At 33.4% G+C, this 13087-nt stretch overlaps 1 long non-coding RNA gene across 4 annotated transcripts in view; it reads left to right on the top strand.

Moving 5' to 3' along the window:
- LOC140803368 (uncharacterized) overlaps nucleotides 1–11493 on the top strand; it is a 102331-nt gene extending 90838 nt beyond the window's left edge. Inside the window, exon 3 of one of the 4 annotated variants that reach the window (XR_012111852.1) lies at nucleotides 11475–11493. This is a non-coding gene — a long non-coding RNA (uncharacterized lncRNA). Of the gene's footprint in view, nucleotides 1–901; nucleotides 1085–1360; nucleotides 1380–11432; nucleotides 11452–11474 lie in introns of those variants that run through there. The other 3 variants (XR_012111849.1, XR_012111851.1, XR_012111846.1) reach the window with 3 other exon arrangements.
- Nucleotides 11494–13087: the final 1594 nt, after the last annotated feature.

Here is a 13087-nt window from a genome sequence, read left to right as displayed (position 1 = left end):
AATTAGATTTTTTTGTTGCCTTTTGTTTTCGAGAAATCGACAAAAACCAGTTCTTCTTCTCTACAACAATATCTATCTATGTGCTGAAAGCAACACTGGAAACATGCAATTTTGTATGTATTTATTTGATTTTATGTAGACACATCATCATTGTTTGACTATTGTTTTAATCTTAATTTAACTACATTAAACCTTTAATTGGATATAATTGAATGTAAGTCTACTAACTCTATCAATGTTGTTATTTTGCTTCTCCCTTCGTGGAAATGGGGATACCTTCTCCGAAGGTAAAGTCATTCACCGTGTTTGTTCCCTACACGTGTCCAACTATGTTTGCTGCATGTAGCAATTCAAGGACTGCTACTAGCATCATGTGCTAGTAGTAGTGGTGTAGAAGGTAAGCAGGGAATGAGAAAGCTAAGAGGAGGTTTGGGACAAATTGTCCTTTGGCAAATCCATACTCTATTGGCAACACAGGGGTTCCTTCCCGAATCAACTTGTGTAGAAGGCCAAAGGAGTTACCTCAGGATGACATCCATCGTGTGTTGATGGATAAGGCGAGGACCGAAACCCTTAGTGGTTTAAATAAAAAAAATTCTAGACTTTTTGTGCTATAATTATGCACGTGCTCTAAATTGTGCATATTTTTGAGGTTTTGTGCTATGATTGTGCATATTTTTCATTAACTATGACATATTTCTCTCTATTTGAGGAGAATTACTTTTAAATGTCAGTCTTTAATTTTCACGAACCAAATTTAATTTATTGTGGAATTTCTAGCAAAAAATAAAAAAAGGTAAAGTAAAACAAAATTTAATTTATTGGTATCTAGTTTATTTGTGATTCATAACTACATTTTTTTCAAAGCTTGGCATTGATCACTTATGATCATGTGTTTTAGTGCAAGGGATACCATGACTTCTTGCGATCCCCCAGGACAATCTCTTTCACCAACGACTCCAGTGGTTGCTGCTGATTTATGTGAAAATCTCTTGCCCCCTCATACTTGGAATCAAACACATGCGAACATCATCTTATGCCTTCCTGCTCAACAGACTCGAGCCAACACTAGCAAGTCGCAACCAATTCCTAAAAAACCGCCAACTAAAAATCTTTCTTCATAGAGTTAGATTGCATACAATTTTTCCTTGAAACACAAGGCAAAATCTGCTACATTTTGGACGTCGTGCCTTAAATGTAGGATTCTATATGAATACATAAATATTTTTCTCAATCAACATATTTTGTGCCACAAATGCAATCTCCCCTTCACGGCAACAAATATGCCTTCTCGAAGTACAGAGAGTGTTATGAAGTATCTCACTGATGATCTGCACAAAAATGCCTCCTTTTTCACTAGGAAGACTGTTGCAGCCTCATTCTTCCTTGTTGATAATCTGGTATAGATGGAGAGAAGGTGATTCCGAAATGGAGGGCCGGGAGTAAGAGGGCGATCCCATGTGAAAATTCTCTTGGTAAAAGGGTTCATTTACTGAGTAACATGCTAGTAAGCCCCAAGGAGTTTACTTTGGAAAAGAGTCGCCGCATGCTGATGGATAAGGCTAGAACAGAAGTCACTCGATATCTCAGTGATTAGTTTTTGGCTTCCTAGAGCTTTGAATATCATGCTGTTTGCAGACTCTTTCTTGCATCTGGTGATGTATGAATACATAAACATTTTTCTCAATCTGGAGATTCTGGCCTACGAATGCAATCTCCCCTTCATGGTAACAAAGATACCTTCTCTGGTTTGTGCTATAACTGTGCATGTGCTACGATAGTGCAGATTGTTTAGATTTTTTTGCTACGATTTCAAATGTTCGGTACTAATATGCTGGTTTTTTCTAGAGGTTTTGTGCTATAAATGTGTAGATTTTGAGGTTTTGTGTTATGATTGTACAAATTTTAGAGGTCTTGTGCTACTTTTGTGCTGATTTTTCATTTACTGCAACATATTTATTTCTATTTTATCTTGTTTAAACTTTAATGACCAATATTTAATTTAATGTGAATATTGTTGAAAAAAAAAAGAGTATAACAAAAGATTTGATTAAGCATAAAACATCAACGTGTGTTACATTATTTCCTAAACGTAATCAAGGCTTAAAACAATGTGTAACATTGTGATTTCATTTGAAATCCACGGATTTCGATTATATTTTTATTATTAACAATTAAACAATACATAGAAACTTAAATTCATATTTTACTTAATTATACGTTAGTCACAAAAATTAGATCGAATTTCAAATGCTTCTATTATTGGGCGAACTTGAAATTCATTATCATTAACATGAAACACCATATAAATATGAAAGATCTGAATTTGAAATTTATGTATTGCTTTTCTAAAACTACAAAAATATATTTGAATTGATTTGAAATCCATCAATCCAAAAGAATTCTTATAGAAGACATCATAAAGACATTTTCAAATCGAAAAATTTATATTTAGCCATAAGAAAAGCTTATTCCAAATAAATTTCGGATTTTATTCAAAGTGCTTTTATTATTTAAAATTTAAAATTTTGTATCGCTCATTAAATTGTTAATCTTAAGTTCATTTATTCTTTTAATATTATTTATCACAAATTTGATGTCATCCAATCTATATTTAGTGGACATGCAAGCTGTATTAAATGAAGATATCCAATAATATGAGTCCAAATTCATTTAAGCTATAACCAAGCATGGTTACATTTTTGACTAACTAATAACCATGGATTTTAAAAATTTTATTATTCTTAGTAATATCCCTTTGTGAGTTTACCAATATCTCGTCCCATTATTAGATTTTTTTGTTGCCTTTTGTTTTCTAGAAATCGACAAAACCAGTTCTTGTTCTCTACAAAAATATTTATATATGTGCTGGAAGAACCACTGGAAACATGCAATTTTGTATGTATTTATCCTACAATGTCTTTGATTACAATTCGTTATAACATTATAACCCAGATATCTAAAGGTTCTAAATATCCTTCAAGCCCAAATCACCTAAAATTCATATCATTTAAACCATTCAATTCTCACTTACTGCTAAATTAGTCCCTCAAATTTCTTAAGATAACGTGGCGTTCCTAATTCCATTTTATAGGTTCTCCGTATCATAAAGTTCAATAATTTTAAACATATTAAACCCAAAATCAATTTCCATAACCTTGAAAAAAATTTACTTATTTAACCCAAGTGTTCCTCCAAGTTCGAATTTAATCATCAAAAATTTCGGAATTTACAATTCGGCCCTTAGAGTCCTCAAGAATTACCATTTTGGCCCTACAACCACACGAAATTTGCATAGTTTTCGAATATTTTTTTTGCCTCATTAAACCTTAACATTCTCAAAACTCGGAATTTAATCCCAAACTTCGGTAAATTCGAAAATAGTCCCTTAGAATTATTATTTTCTTTTGCACTTAGGTCCTCAAATTATTGGTTATTACAATTAGGTCCTTAAAGTCCTCAATTCGCACAATTCAATCCTTAAATCCAACTAGGAGGAGCATGAATCCTAAATAAATTCTACGCTTTGTATACCTCCAAAGATTGTCGTAGTCCCGAATCATTAATCCTTACATGGATTTCTCAAAAAGCAACTCAGCTAGCAACCACGAACCATCAGTAGTTTCTTAGAAAATTTACAAGTCCCAAAAGCATTCATAATTGTCAAGTTTAACTTATGACCCACAAGTATAACATCAGTACTACTAACCAAAAATTAATATAGGCAAATCATTTCCGACTTTTCCTAACGCCCAAAAGCAGAATTCTTACACATGTCCAATTCCACCACACCAGCATGCAAGAAAATTAAATAATTTCTAATTTCATGTCGTAACATGCATAAAAGTTTTAAGGATCCAATCTCAATTCATAATGACAGATAAACATGTACTCTAAAACGTATGTCATGTAAACATACAAGTGATTGTATTAAAACATGCACATGCTGAGATCATGACTCGAATGCTTAAAACATGAAATAATTTAAAAACTTAAAACTTACAGACTTGAGGTGTGACTTCGTGAGCTTCTTGCGACTGACAGCAGGCATAACCCTTTACAAGAACACCGCTCTGATACCAACTGTAGCGTACCGTACTTTTACTGTAGAACCCAAAAAATCAGATTACGTATAAGCCATGCATAATTGCTACTATTTAAATTAAAAATGAATTTTTATAAATATATGAAGTGTTTGATTTATTTTAATAATTTTAAGTCATGATTATTTATTTTAAAAGTAGATGTTTAGTTTTATCTTTTCAGGATAAATACGTGAGGCCGGACCGGAGTTGGAGAATATAGATAAGATTAATAATAAGAAAAATATTCCTAAATTTAATTTAAGCTAAGGAATGATTTATTTTAATGAAAAAGAATGTTTTTAGGATTTACTAAATTAATTGAAGCTAAATTAGTAAATAATTCTTTTAGGTCCAATATTTAATTAAAGCTTAAATTAAAATGTGTAAACAAATAAGGATGAATTAATCTAGGTATAATATATTCAAGAAATTAAATATAGCATTTAAATACTTAAATTATAAACCATGCAATGCCATGCAAGAGTTTAGTCTAAATTAATATGTAAATTCACTGAAATGTATAATGGGTATTTAAAACCTTAAACAATTAAAATGCAAGATTTAAACCATAACATAGCATGTAAAATTAGTAGGAAATTGGTCAACCCTTTTTAAAACAAATTCAATTGTGGAGTAAACCCATTCAAGTCACCTCTAAATAACCTTCATGGTGTATTCACTTCCCACTTTTAAATTCAACAATTATGGGTAATACAAGCACATTCACCTCATAGCTCCTCAATCCATTATACTAGCAATCCAACATGAATCGTGCAGAAAGAATAAAGGAATGAGAAAAGCTGCAGCCAAGAATGTGAAATAATTCAAAGGCCATTTAGAATTCCATTCACTTGTAAGTTTCAACTAAATGCACTTTAATCACCACTTATAACATTCATCTTCATTACCTACATATCCTACACCCATATGCTCAGGGGCGGAGTCAGAATTATTATTCAGTGTAGGCAATAATATACTATAATTAATAAAGCAAAAAAAAAACCGATTAAACAAAAACCATAAAAAATGTGTTCTAAGATTAGAACACAAGCTACACAAAGCCAGAAACATCTGTTAGTTGATGGAAAACATCAGAAAAATGACAAAAAATATTGCGTACAAACCAACAATCAAAACAAAATCTGATAGAAAATATAAATTTTACAAACGAAAAATATGCATAAATTCATTCTCGCTTGCAAAAAAATAAAACAGTTGAATGATCGAATAATATTAAATGAAAAAAACGATCTTAAATTTCATAAAATTCTGGATTTTGTTGGGAATATAAAAAATGTGACATTAGTAAATATGAATTGGAATGATTATTAATCAAATCATATGAAGTATGGGGCTTATGTGGAAAAAATTGTATAGAATATTACATATTGTCAATCAGAATAGTACTATCAAGTAAAAAATCTAAAATTTGAGTCTATAAATTATTAAAGAAATATTTTTGTTGTTTTTTAAGTTAATTTGGGGAATTACACAATATTAGAATATCAAAACTTAAAATTTTTGATTTACAACTTATAATATATATATATATATATATATATATATATATATATATATATATACTTAATTTTTTTCCTAAAAATTATAATATATATACATAGTTAGCTAAGGCCCAGTGTAGGCAAGTGCCCACACTGGGCCTTAGCTGGCTCCGCCCATGCATATGCTCGAAAATATCAGAAGGAAGCAGCTGCTAAAAGCGTGAAAACAGCAGCAATAAAACAAGAGAAGAAGAAGCATTTCAAATTCATTCAACTCCTTCACTTGTAACCCCCAACTTAATGTATATTATGGCACCTTTAAGACCTCCTATAACACCCATCTTCATTGTCTAGCACATCCACACCATTACCTTGGAAATAATCAGAGAAAACAACAGCTTAGAACCGAGACACAGCAGCTGAAACAAGAAAAGAATACCAACTCCAATTCCGCCGCTCGTATTCGTCGTTTTGATTTGTTTTCTTCAAAACAAATTCCAGGCATGTATATATCAGTTCTTTGCTCTTCAATCAAGTTATAATAGATATTTTAAATCAATATGTGATCAAGGTTTGGGAGGAAAAACGAAATATAGCAGCAACTACCCAAGAATTTCTGTACAGAATTTTTATGTTTCCACTTTGTGTCTCACGGTTTTGGTTGGCTTTCTTTGTGGTTCAGAAGGTTGGCTCGTTTTCCAGGCACACATGGCTGCTTCTAGGCATGATATAGAGTGTGTTAGGAGGTTGTTTGTCCGTTGGTTTCAGTCCATACAATAAAAAAAACAAAGAAATGACAGCAACATTTCCATGAAGTTACAAATGGTGTCAAGGATTTTGTCATTTGGTGGTTTAGGGTGAGAGTTCGAATCATGGCTGTCCTAAGGACTGTAACCATGGTTAGAACCCTCCCTTAACATGTCTAAGACGTGACCAAGGTGTCCTTTCCAAGCTTGGTTCACTGATCCATCAAAATTTCACCAAAACAACACAAGTGCATTTCGGTTTCCCTCAAATTCTGTAGGATTGTGTTTCGGTTTTTGTGGTGTTGTTTGGATTATGGTTGGCACCTAGCCCATAACCATGGTTCATACAACACTTCATCATGTCTAGATCGAGCCATGGTCGATAAAATGGCCCTTGGAACGAGACAAGACAGTAAAATGGTTCAATACAACTCACTACACAGCAAGTGATGCTTTCGGTTGGTATGCTGTGGTGGTTCTAAGTGGTTGCTTGGGTTGTGTTTGGCTTTTAGCCCTTAGCCACGGTCCAAGACATTCCTTAGAATGTTGGTAAGAGTACTTGGGTGGTGGGTCAAGCCATTGGTCAATAAATTTCAGAGTTACACCACAAACACACAAGTGCCACTGCTGGATTTTTTTGACAGCAACTTTCATCTTCGGTTTTGGAGGTGGTTTGAGTTCTTGTTTGGCTTATAGCCCATGGACTTGGACTGGACAGTACCTCAATGAGTTAGGAAAGTCATGTTTTTGGCCGTCCGTGATTTGGTCGAGTTTAGAGGTCGTACGAGAATTTACGGTGAAAGGTGCCAAAATGACTCTCGAAAGAGTGTTTTATGTTTTTGGATTCCATTCACCTATTTTTGTGTTTTACAGTCCTTGTGCATATTTTTCAGTATGTTGGGGTATTTTTAATCATGGTTAAACGTCGGTTTAATGTTGATTCGGGTTGGTACGACACCTTGATTAAAAATCAATTTGGTCCGAATCGTCTCGTTTTTGGTTCTATTGTTAACATTTTTTTAAGTTAAGAATTATTGCATGTGTCACATATTAGAAGTAAGTCGCAGCAAGCCTGGGAACGATCCAACTCATCCGGTAAAAATAAGGTTATGATTATATTACGTGCATAAAAATATAAAATATTTATTTTTGAGATATATGATATATGTCTTGTGGCCACCTTATGCTTATGGGTTTGGAAGTCGGTAGGCGCAACCGAGGACCTCTCCACCCGGTGACTTACGACCGGTTTATGATTATGTATGGGTACAGACATCCAGTCCAAGGGCTATGATTGATCTCTACCGCCCAGTATACTGTGGTTTAGTCTGATCAGGCGCTTACGCTATGTTATGGGCCACTTGCTTAGAAACATTATCTCCACCAGAAAAATTATGATATGTTATGACAGAACTCTATTGAGTAAAGCTTTTACGTATGAATTTTCAGATATGCACGTAGTTATAATTATTCATGATACGATTTTCACCATACGCTCTACGATACTTTATTTTTATGATGCATGCGATTTTATGATATATTTACTTGTTATTCACGATATATACATGTTGAGTCTTTAGACTCACTAGACTTGATTGTTGTAGGTATTGATGAGGTCGAGACCGCGGGCGGAGATCAGTGAGCGATCTTGGGACAACAATAGTAAACCCGAGGACCTCATGATTTAGTTTATGCACCTTTTATCATTCAAACTCGATTTTAACATGTTGGATTATTTTTAAATTATTGTTTGAAATACAATGTTGACTTCCGCTGTTATTTTAAAGTTAAAATTATTTACATGTTTATTTTATAAATTGGGCAAGTTATTTATTTATTTAGAAAAATTTTAATAATTCCGGAAAATTATGAATACAAAATACGGGCCTTTACATTTACCGTTCAAAATTTGCGGAAAAATTTAAAATTTTCTTAAACATAACATAACCTTCAAAGTTTGCCATAAAATATCTCAACCAAGTTCCCCATAAGACATGGTTGCTCAAAATAACTTCAATAAAATTTGCTCACAAAAGATTTGCTCTAAGTGTTTCCCTCAAAACATGAAATCAGAGTAAATTAACATTTGCATAAAAACATAAACATTGCGGTCCTCGGGTTATCCTCCCGCTCAGTCCAAGCCTGCCCCTTGGTCGCCACCTCCTGTCTCCTCATCAACATACTCACCTGCATCGATCAAGTCTAGTGAGTCTAAAGACTCAACACGTATAAACTGGGAAATAGCGAGTACTACATAATAAAACCGCATGCAACTTTAAAAATAGAACATACATAATTGAACTTGAATTTAACATGCTTGAAACTTGAACATCGTGAGCTTAACTTAGACGTGCCATCAACATGAGCTTTACTTAAACATTCTCGTAACATAAACTTGAGCGTATAAAGCATAATTTTTGCGTAGAGGCATGTTTCAAAGTAAGTGACCCATAACATAATAAGGCCTGATCAGACACACCACAATACTGGGCTGACAGGGATGTATCCACTGCCGCATACATAAGATCCCCGTTCATAAGTTTAACGGGTGGATTGGTACCTGTTCATAAGTTTAACGCTTTCCAATCCCGATCTGAACCCATTCATAAGTTTAACGGGGCGGAGAGGTCCTCAGACACGTTCACCGACTTCCAAACCCATTCATACATTTGGTCACAAAGCAATTAGCATACCTCAAAACTTTAAAATGTTTTCTTTTGCACGTCATCATACTTACTTGGCGTTGAGGGATTCGTTGGATCTCGTTTGGGGCCGCTACTGCACATACTAACATGAATTTAAAATACTTAACTTGCATGTCTTAGACGTAGGTACTTGAGCTCACCACCAAAGTGAATAAGTAGCTTATGACATTCTAGTTCGCTCTGGACTTGACCTCGTATAATCATCGTACTAAACCATGACATAAAACCATAAAACAAATCCTATATTTTTACATAAATAAATTTAACCATGGTGCTAAACCATGATATAGAACCCCGAAGCAAATCCAAAAAAATAAAAATAATTTTTTAAATTTTTTTTTAAAAGGGGTACACGGACCCCGACACGCGGTCCGGGTATGGGTCCGGGTAGGCTCTGGAATTTCGTATTTTTGAAGGAAAACGGACACGGACTCCGGGAAGGGGTCCGGGTAGGCACTGGACTTGCAAAGTCACGAAAATTCACTAACTTATTCATTCACCCTTTCAATCCAAGCCTAAGGACCATAAACCAACACCTCAAGACTCATCCTAAGATGTTATTACATTGATTCAAACTCATACAAACACCCCGAATGTTCCCAAACATCGACAAGTAACTTCAATTCAACAATAACCCGTAATTCGGCATCGCTTCGCTTCCTACGACTTCTATTACATCCCAAGCCAATCCCGACCCAAACGAACCACCAACTAACACCTAAATACATCCCATAGCATATATAGACGCAGCAACGATCACTCGTCGATTCCCAACGAAGCCTGCAACAATAAAATCTCAAAAACGCATCAACACATAATTTTCTGAAAAACGAAGTTTGAGCAGTCCCACGAAAAACATCATAACGCACCCAATTTTTATCCAAATATTTTGAATTTTATATCAAATCGAAGGTATCAAAAAGTTCTTCAATTTTCGTATTAAAAGTTTTCTCAGAATCCTGACCGAAAGATCGCGGTTTTCCAAAGAACAGAAAAAAAACGGGATTTGAGATCTAACACTTACTTCAAAACTGATCCAAATCGTTTTCTGCTCAAGCGACGAACATCATACATAAAATTTTACGCATAAAAATAACACGACACATAATATGATGAGATCGATGCAGAAATAACAGAATATACGTGCCTTGGATAATTTGAAATACCGTAACGACGATATCGAAGCGGAGACGGAGTGAGGGTCGATCCGAGACGAGCGTGGCACGATTTTCTTTGAAGAAAATCCAACAAAATCTTGCTGGAACCGAAAGGGAGGGGCGGCTGCACACTTGGGAAGGAGACCCTAGGTTTTGCTCTTTTTTTAAAAAAAAATAAAAGAAGTGGAAATCTGAATGTGTGTGTGTTTAGGCGTTTATTAGTGTGTGTAAAAGTGTGTGTGTGTGTGTGATTAGTAAATTAGGAAAAATTGCTTAATTAAATAATAAATAAAACTATTTAAAATACTAACACTCTTTAAACTTTAATAAAATACCTCAATTAAAATAATGCACACAAAAATACTAATTTTAAAAGTTTTAAACTCTTAAATATCTAAACACCTAAATAAGGCTTTAAAATGCTAAACTAAATAAATTATTTAAAATGCCCCTTCCTAACTTTTAAAATAAAAATACCGCATTTTAAATTGCCAAGAATCGTCACCGGTCTTTTCCTCGATCCCGCCTCGAATAATCGCCTGAAACATGAAACTCGAAAAACATTTTAACGTGCATCAATTAAACATAAATATTAAAATAATGCAAATTCTTAAATCGTGAACTAAAACCCAAATCAATGAATTAAACATGCATTAAAACCATTTAATAAAATATATAAAGAATTTAATAACTTGCACGCACGTGCTTCAGGTGGATCTCAAATTTTCGAGACGTCACATTTTGGCACTGATCACGTCTGTTCATGTGTTTTAGTGCAAGGGATACCATGACTTCTTGCGATCCCCCAGGAAAATCTCTTTCACCAACGACTCCAATGGCTGCTGCTGATTTATGTGAAAATCTCTTGCCCCCTCATACTTGGAATCAAACACATGCGAAGATCATATTATGCCTTCTTGCTCAACAGAATCGAGCCAACACTAGCAAGTCGCAGCCAATTCCTAAAAAACCGCCAACTAAAAATCTTTCTTCATAGAGTTAGATTGCATACAATTTTTCCTTGAAACACAAGGCAAAATCTGTTACATTTTGGACATCAAGACCTAAATGTAGGATGCTATATGAATACATAAATATTTTTCTCAATCAACAGATTTTGTGCCACAAATGCAATCTCCCCTTCACGGCAACAAATATGCCTTCTCGAAGTACAGAGAGTGTTCTGAAGTATCTCAGTGATGATCTGCACCAAAATGCCTCCTTTTTCACTAGGAAGACTGCTGCAGCCTCCTTCTTCCTTTTTGATAATATGGTATAGATGGAGAGAAGGTGATTGCGAAATGGAGGGCCGGGAATAAGAGGGCGATCACATGTGAAAATTCTCTTGGTAACATGTCTCATTTACTGAGTAACATGCCAGTAAGCCCCAAGGAGTTTACTTTGGATATGAGTCGCCGTATGCTGATGGATAAGGCTAGGACAGAAGTCACTCGATATCTCGGTTATTAGTTTTTGGCTTCCTCTAGAGCTTTGAATATCTTGTTGTTTGAAGACTCTTTCTTGCATTTGGTGATGTATGAATACATAAATATTTTTGTCAATCTGGAGATTCTGGGCCACGAATGCAATCTCCCCTTCATGGTAACAAAGATACCTTCTCCAGTTCGTGCTATAAATGTGCATGTGCTACGATCGTGCAGATTGTTTAGATTTTTGGCTTCGATTTCAGATGTTCGGTACTCTAAATATGCTGGTTTTCTGTAGAGGTTTTGTGCTATAATTGTGTAGTTTTTTGAGGTTTTGTGTTATGATTGTACAAATTTTAGAGGTCTTGTGCTACATTTGTGCTGATTTTTCATTTACTGCAACATATTTATTTCTATTTTATCTTGTTTAAATTTTAATGGCCAAAATTTAATTTAATGTGAATATTGTGGCAAAAAAGAAGAGTATAACAAAAGATTTGTATAAGTATAGAACATCAAGGTGTGTTACATTATTTCCTAAACGCAATCAAGGCTTAAAACAATTGGTAACATTTTGATTTCATGCTATATTTCGATTATGGTTATGTGCTAAAAGTGCAAATTTATTATTAACAACAAAAAATTTCTCTATTTCTGGAAAATTATTGGTCAATGTTAACTTTGAATTTAATGAACAAGATTCAATCTTATGTATAATATGGATATGCATATTTGTAAATATGAATAAAATTATATAATTATAGTTTATATACGTGTGTGAGCATATATATATGTATGTGTGTGTGTGTGTGTGTCTATATATATTCAAAGTATATTAGGTTATATAGGGATAAATGGATTTGAAATCCATGGTTTCGATTATATTTTTATTATTAACAATTAAACAATACATAGAAACTTAAATTCATAATTTACTTAATTATACGTTAGTCACAAAAAGTAGATCGAATTTCAAATGTCTCTATTATTGGGTGAACTTGAAATTCATCTTAATTAACATGAAACAACATATAAACATGAGTGTGAATTTGAAATTTTTGTATTACTTTTCTAAAACTACAAAAATACATTTGAATTGATTTGAAATCCATCAATCCAAAAGAATTCTTATAGAAGACATCATAAAGACATTTTCAAATCGAAAAATTTATATTTAGCCATAAAAAAAGCTTATTCCAAATAAATTTCGGATTTTATAAAAAGTGCTTTTATTATTTAAAATTTAAAATTTTGTATCGCTCATTAAATTGTTAATCTTATGTTCATTTATTCTTTTAATATTATCTATCACAAATTTTGATGTCATCCAATCACCAATAATTTTCCTGAAATAGAGATATGCATATTTGTAAATATGAATAAAATTATATAATTATAGTCTATATACGCGTGTGAGCATATGTGTGTGCATATATATATATATATATATATATATATATATATA

The sequence above is a fragment of the Primulina eburnea genome, chromosome 10 (genome assembly GCF_022965805.1).
Source record: "Primulina eburnea isolate SZY01 chromosome 10, ASM2296580v1, whole genome shotgun sequence".
Classification (NCBI taxonomy): domain Eukaryota; kingdom Viridiplantae; phylum Streptophyta; class Magnoliopsida; order Lamiales; family Gesneriaceae; genus Primulina; species Primulina eburnea.
This window is presented reverse-complemented; position numbering and strand designations above follow the sequence as displayed.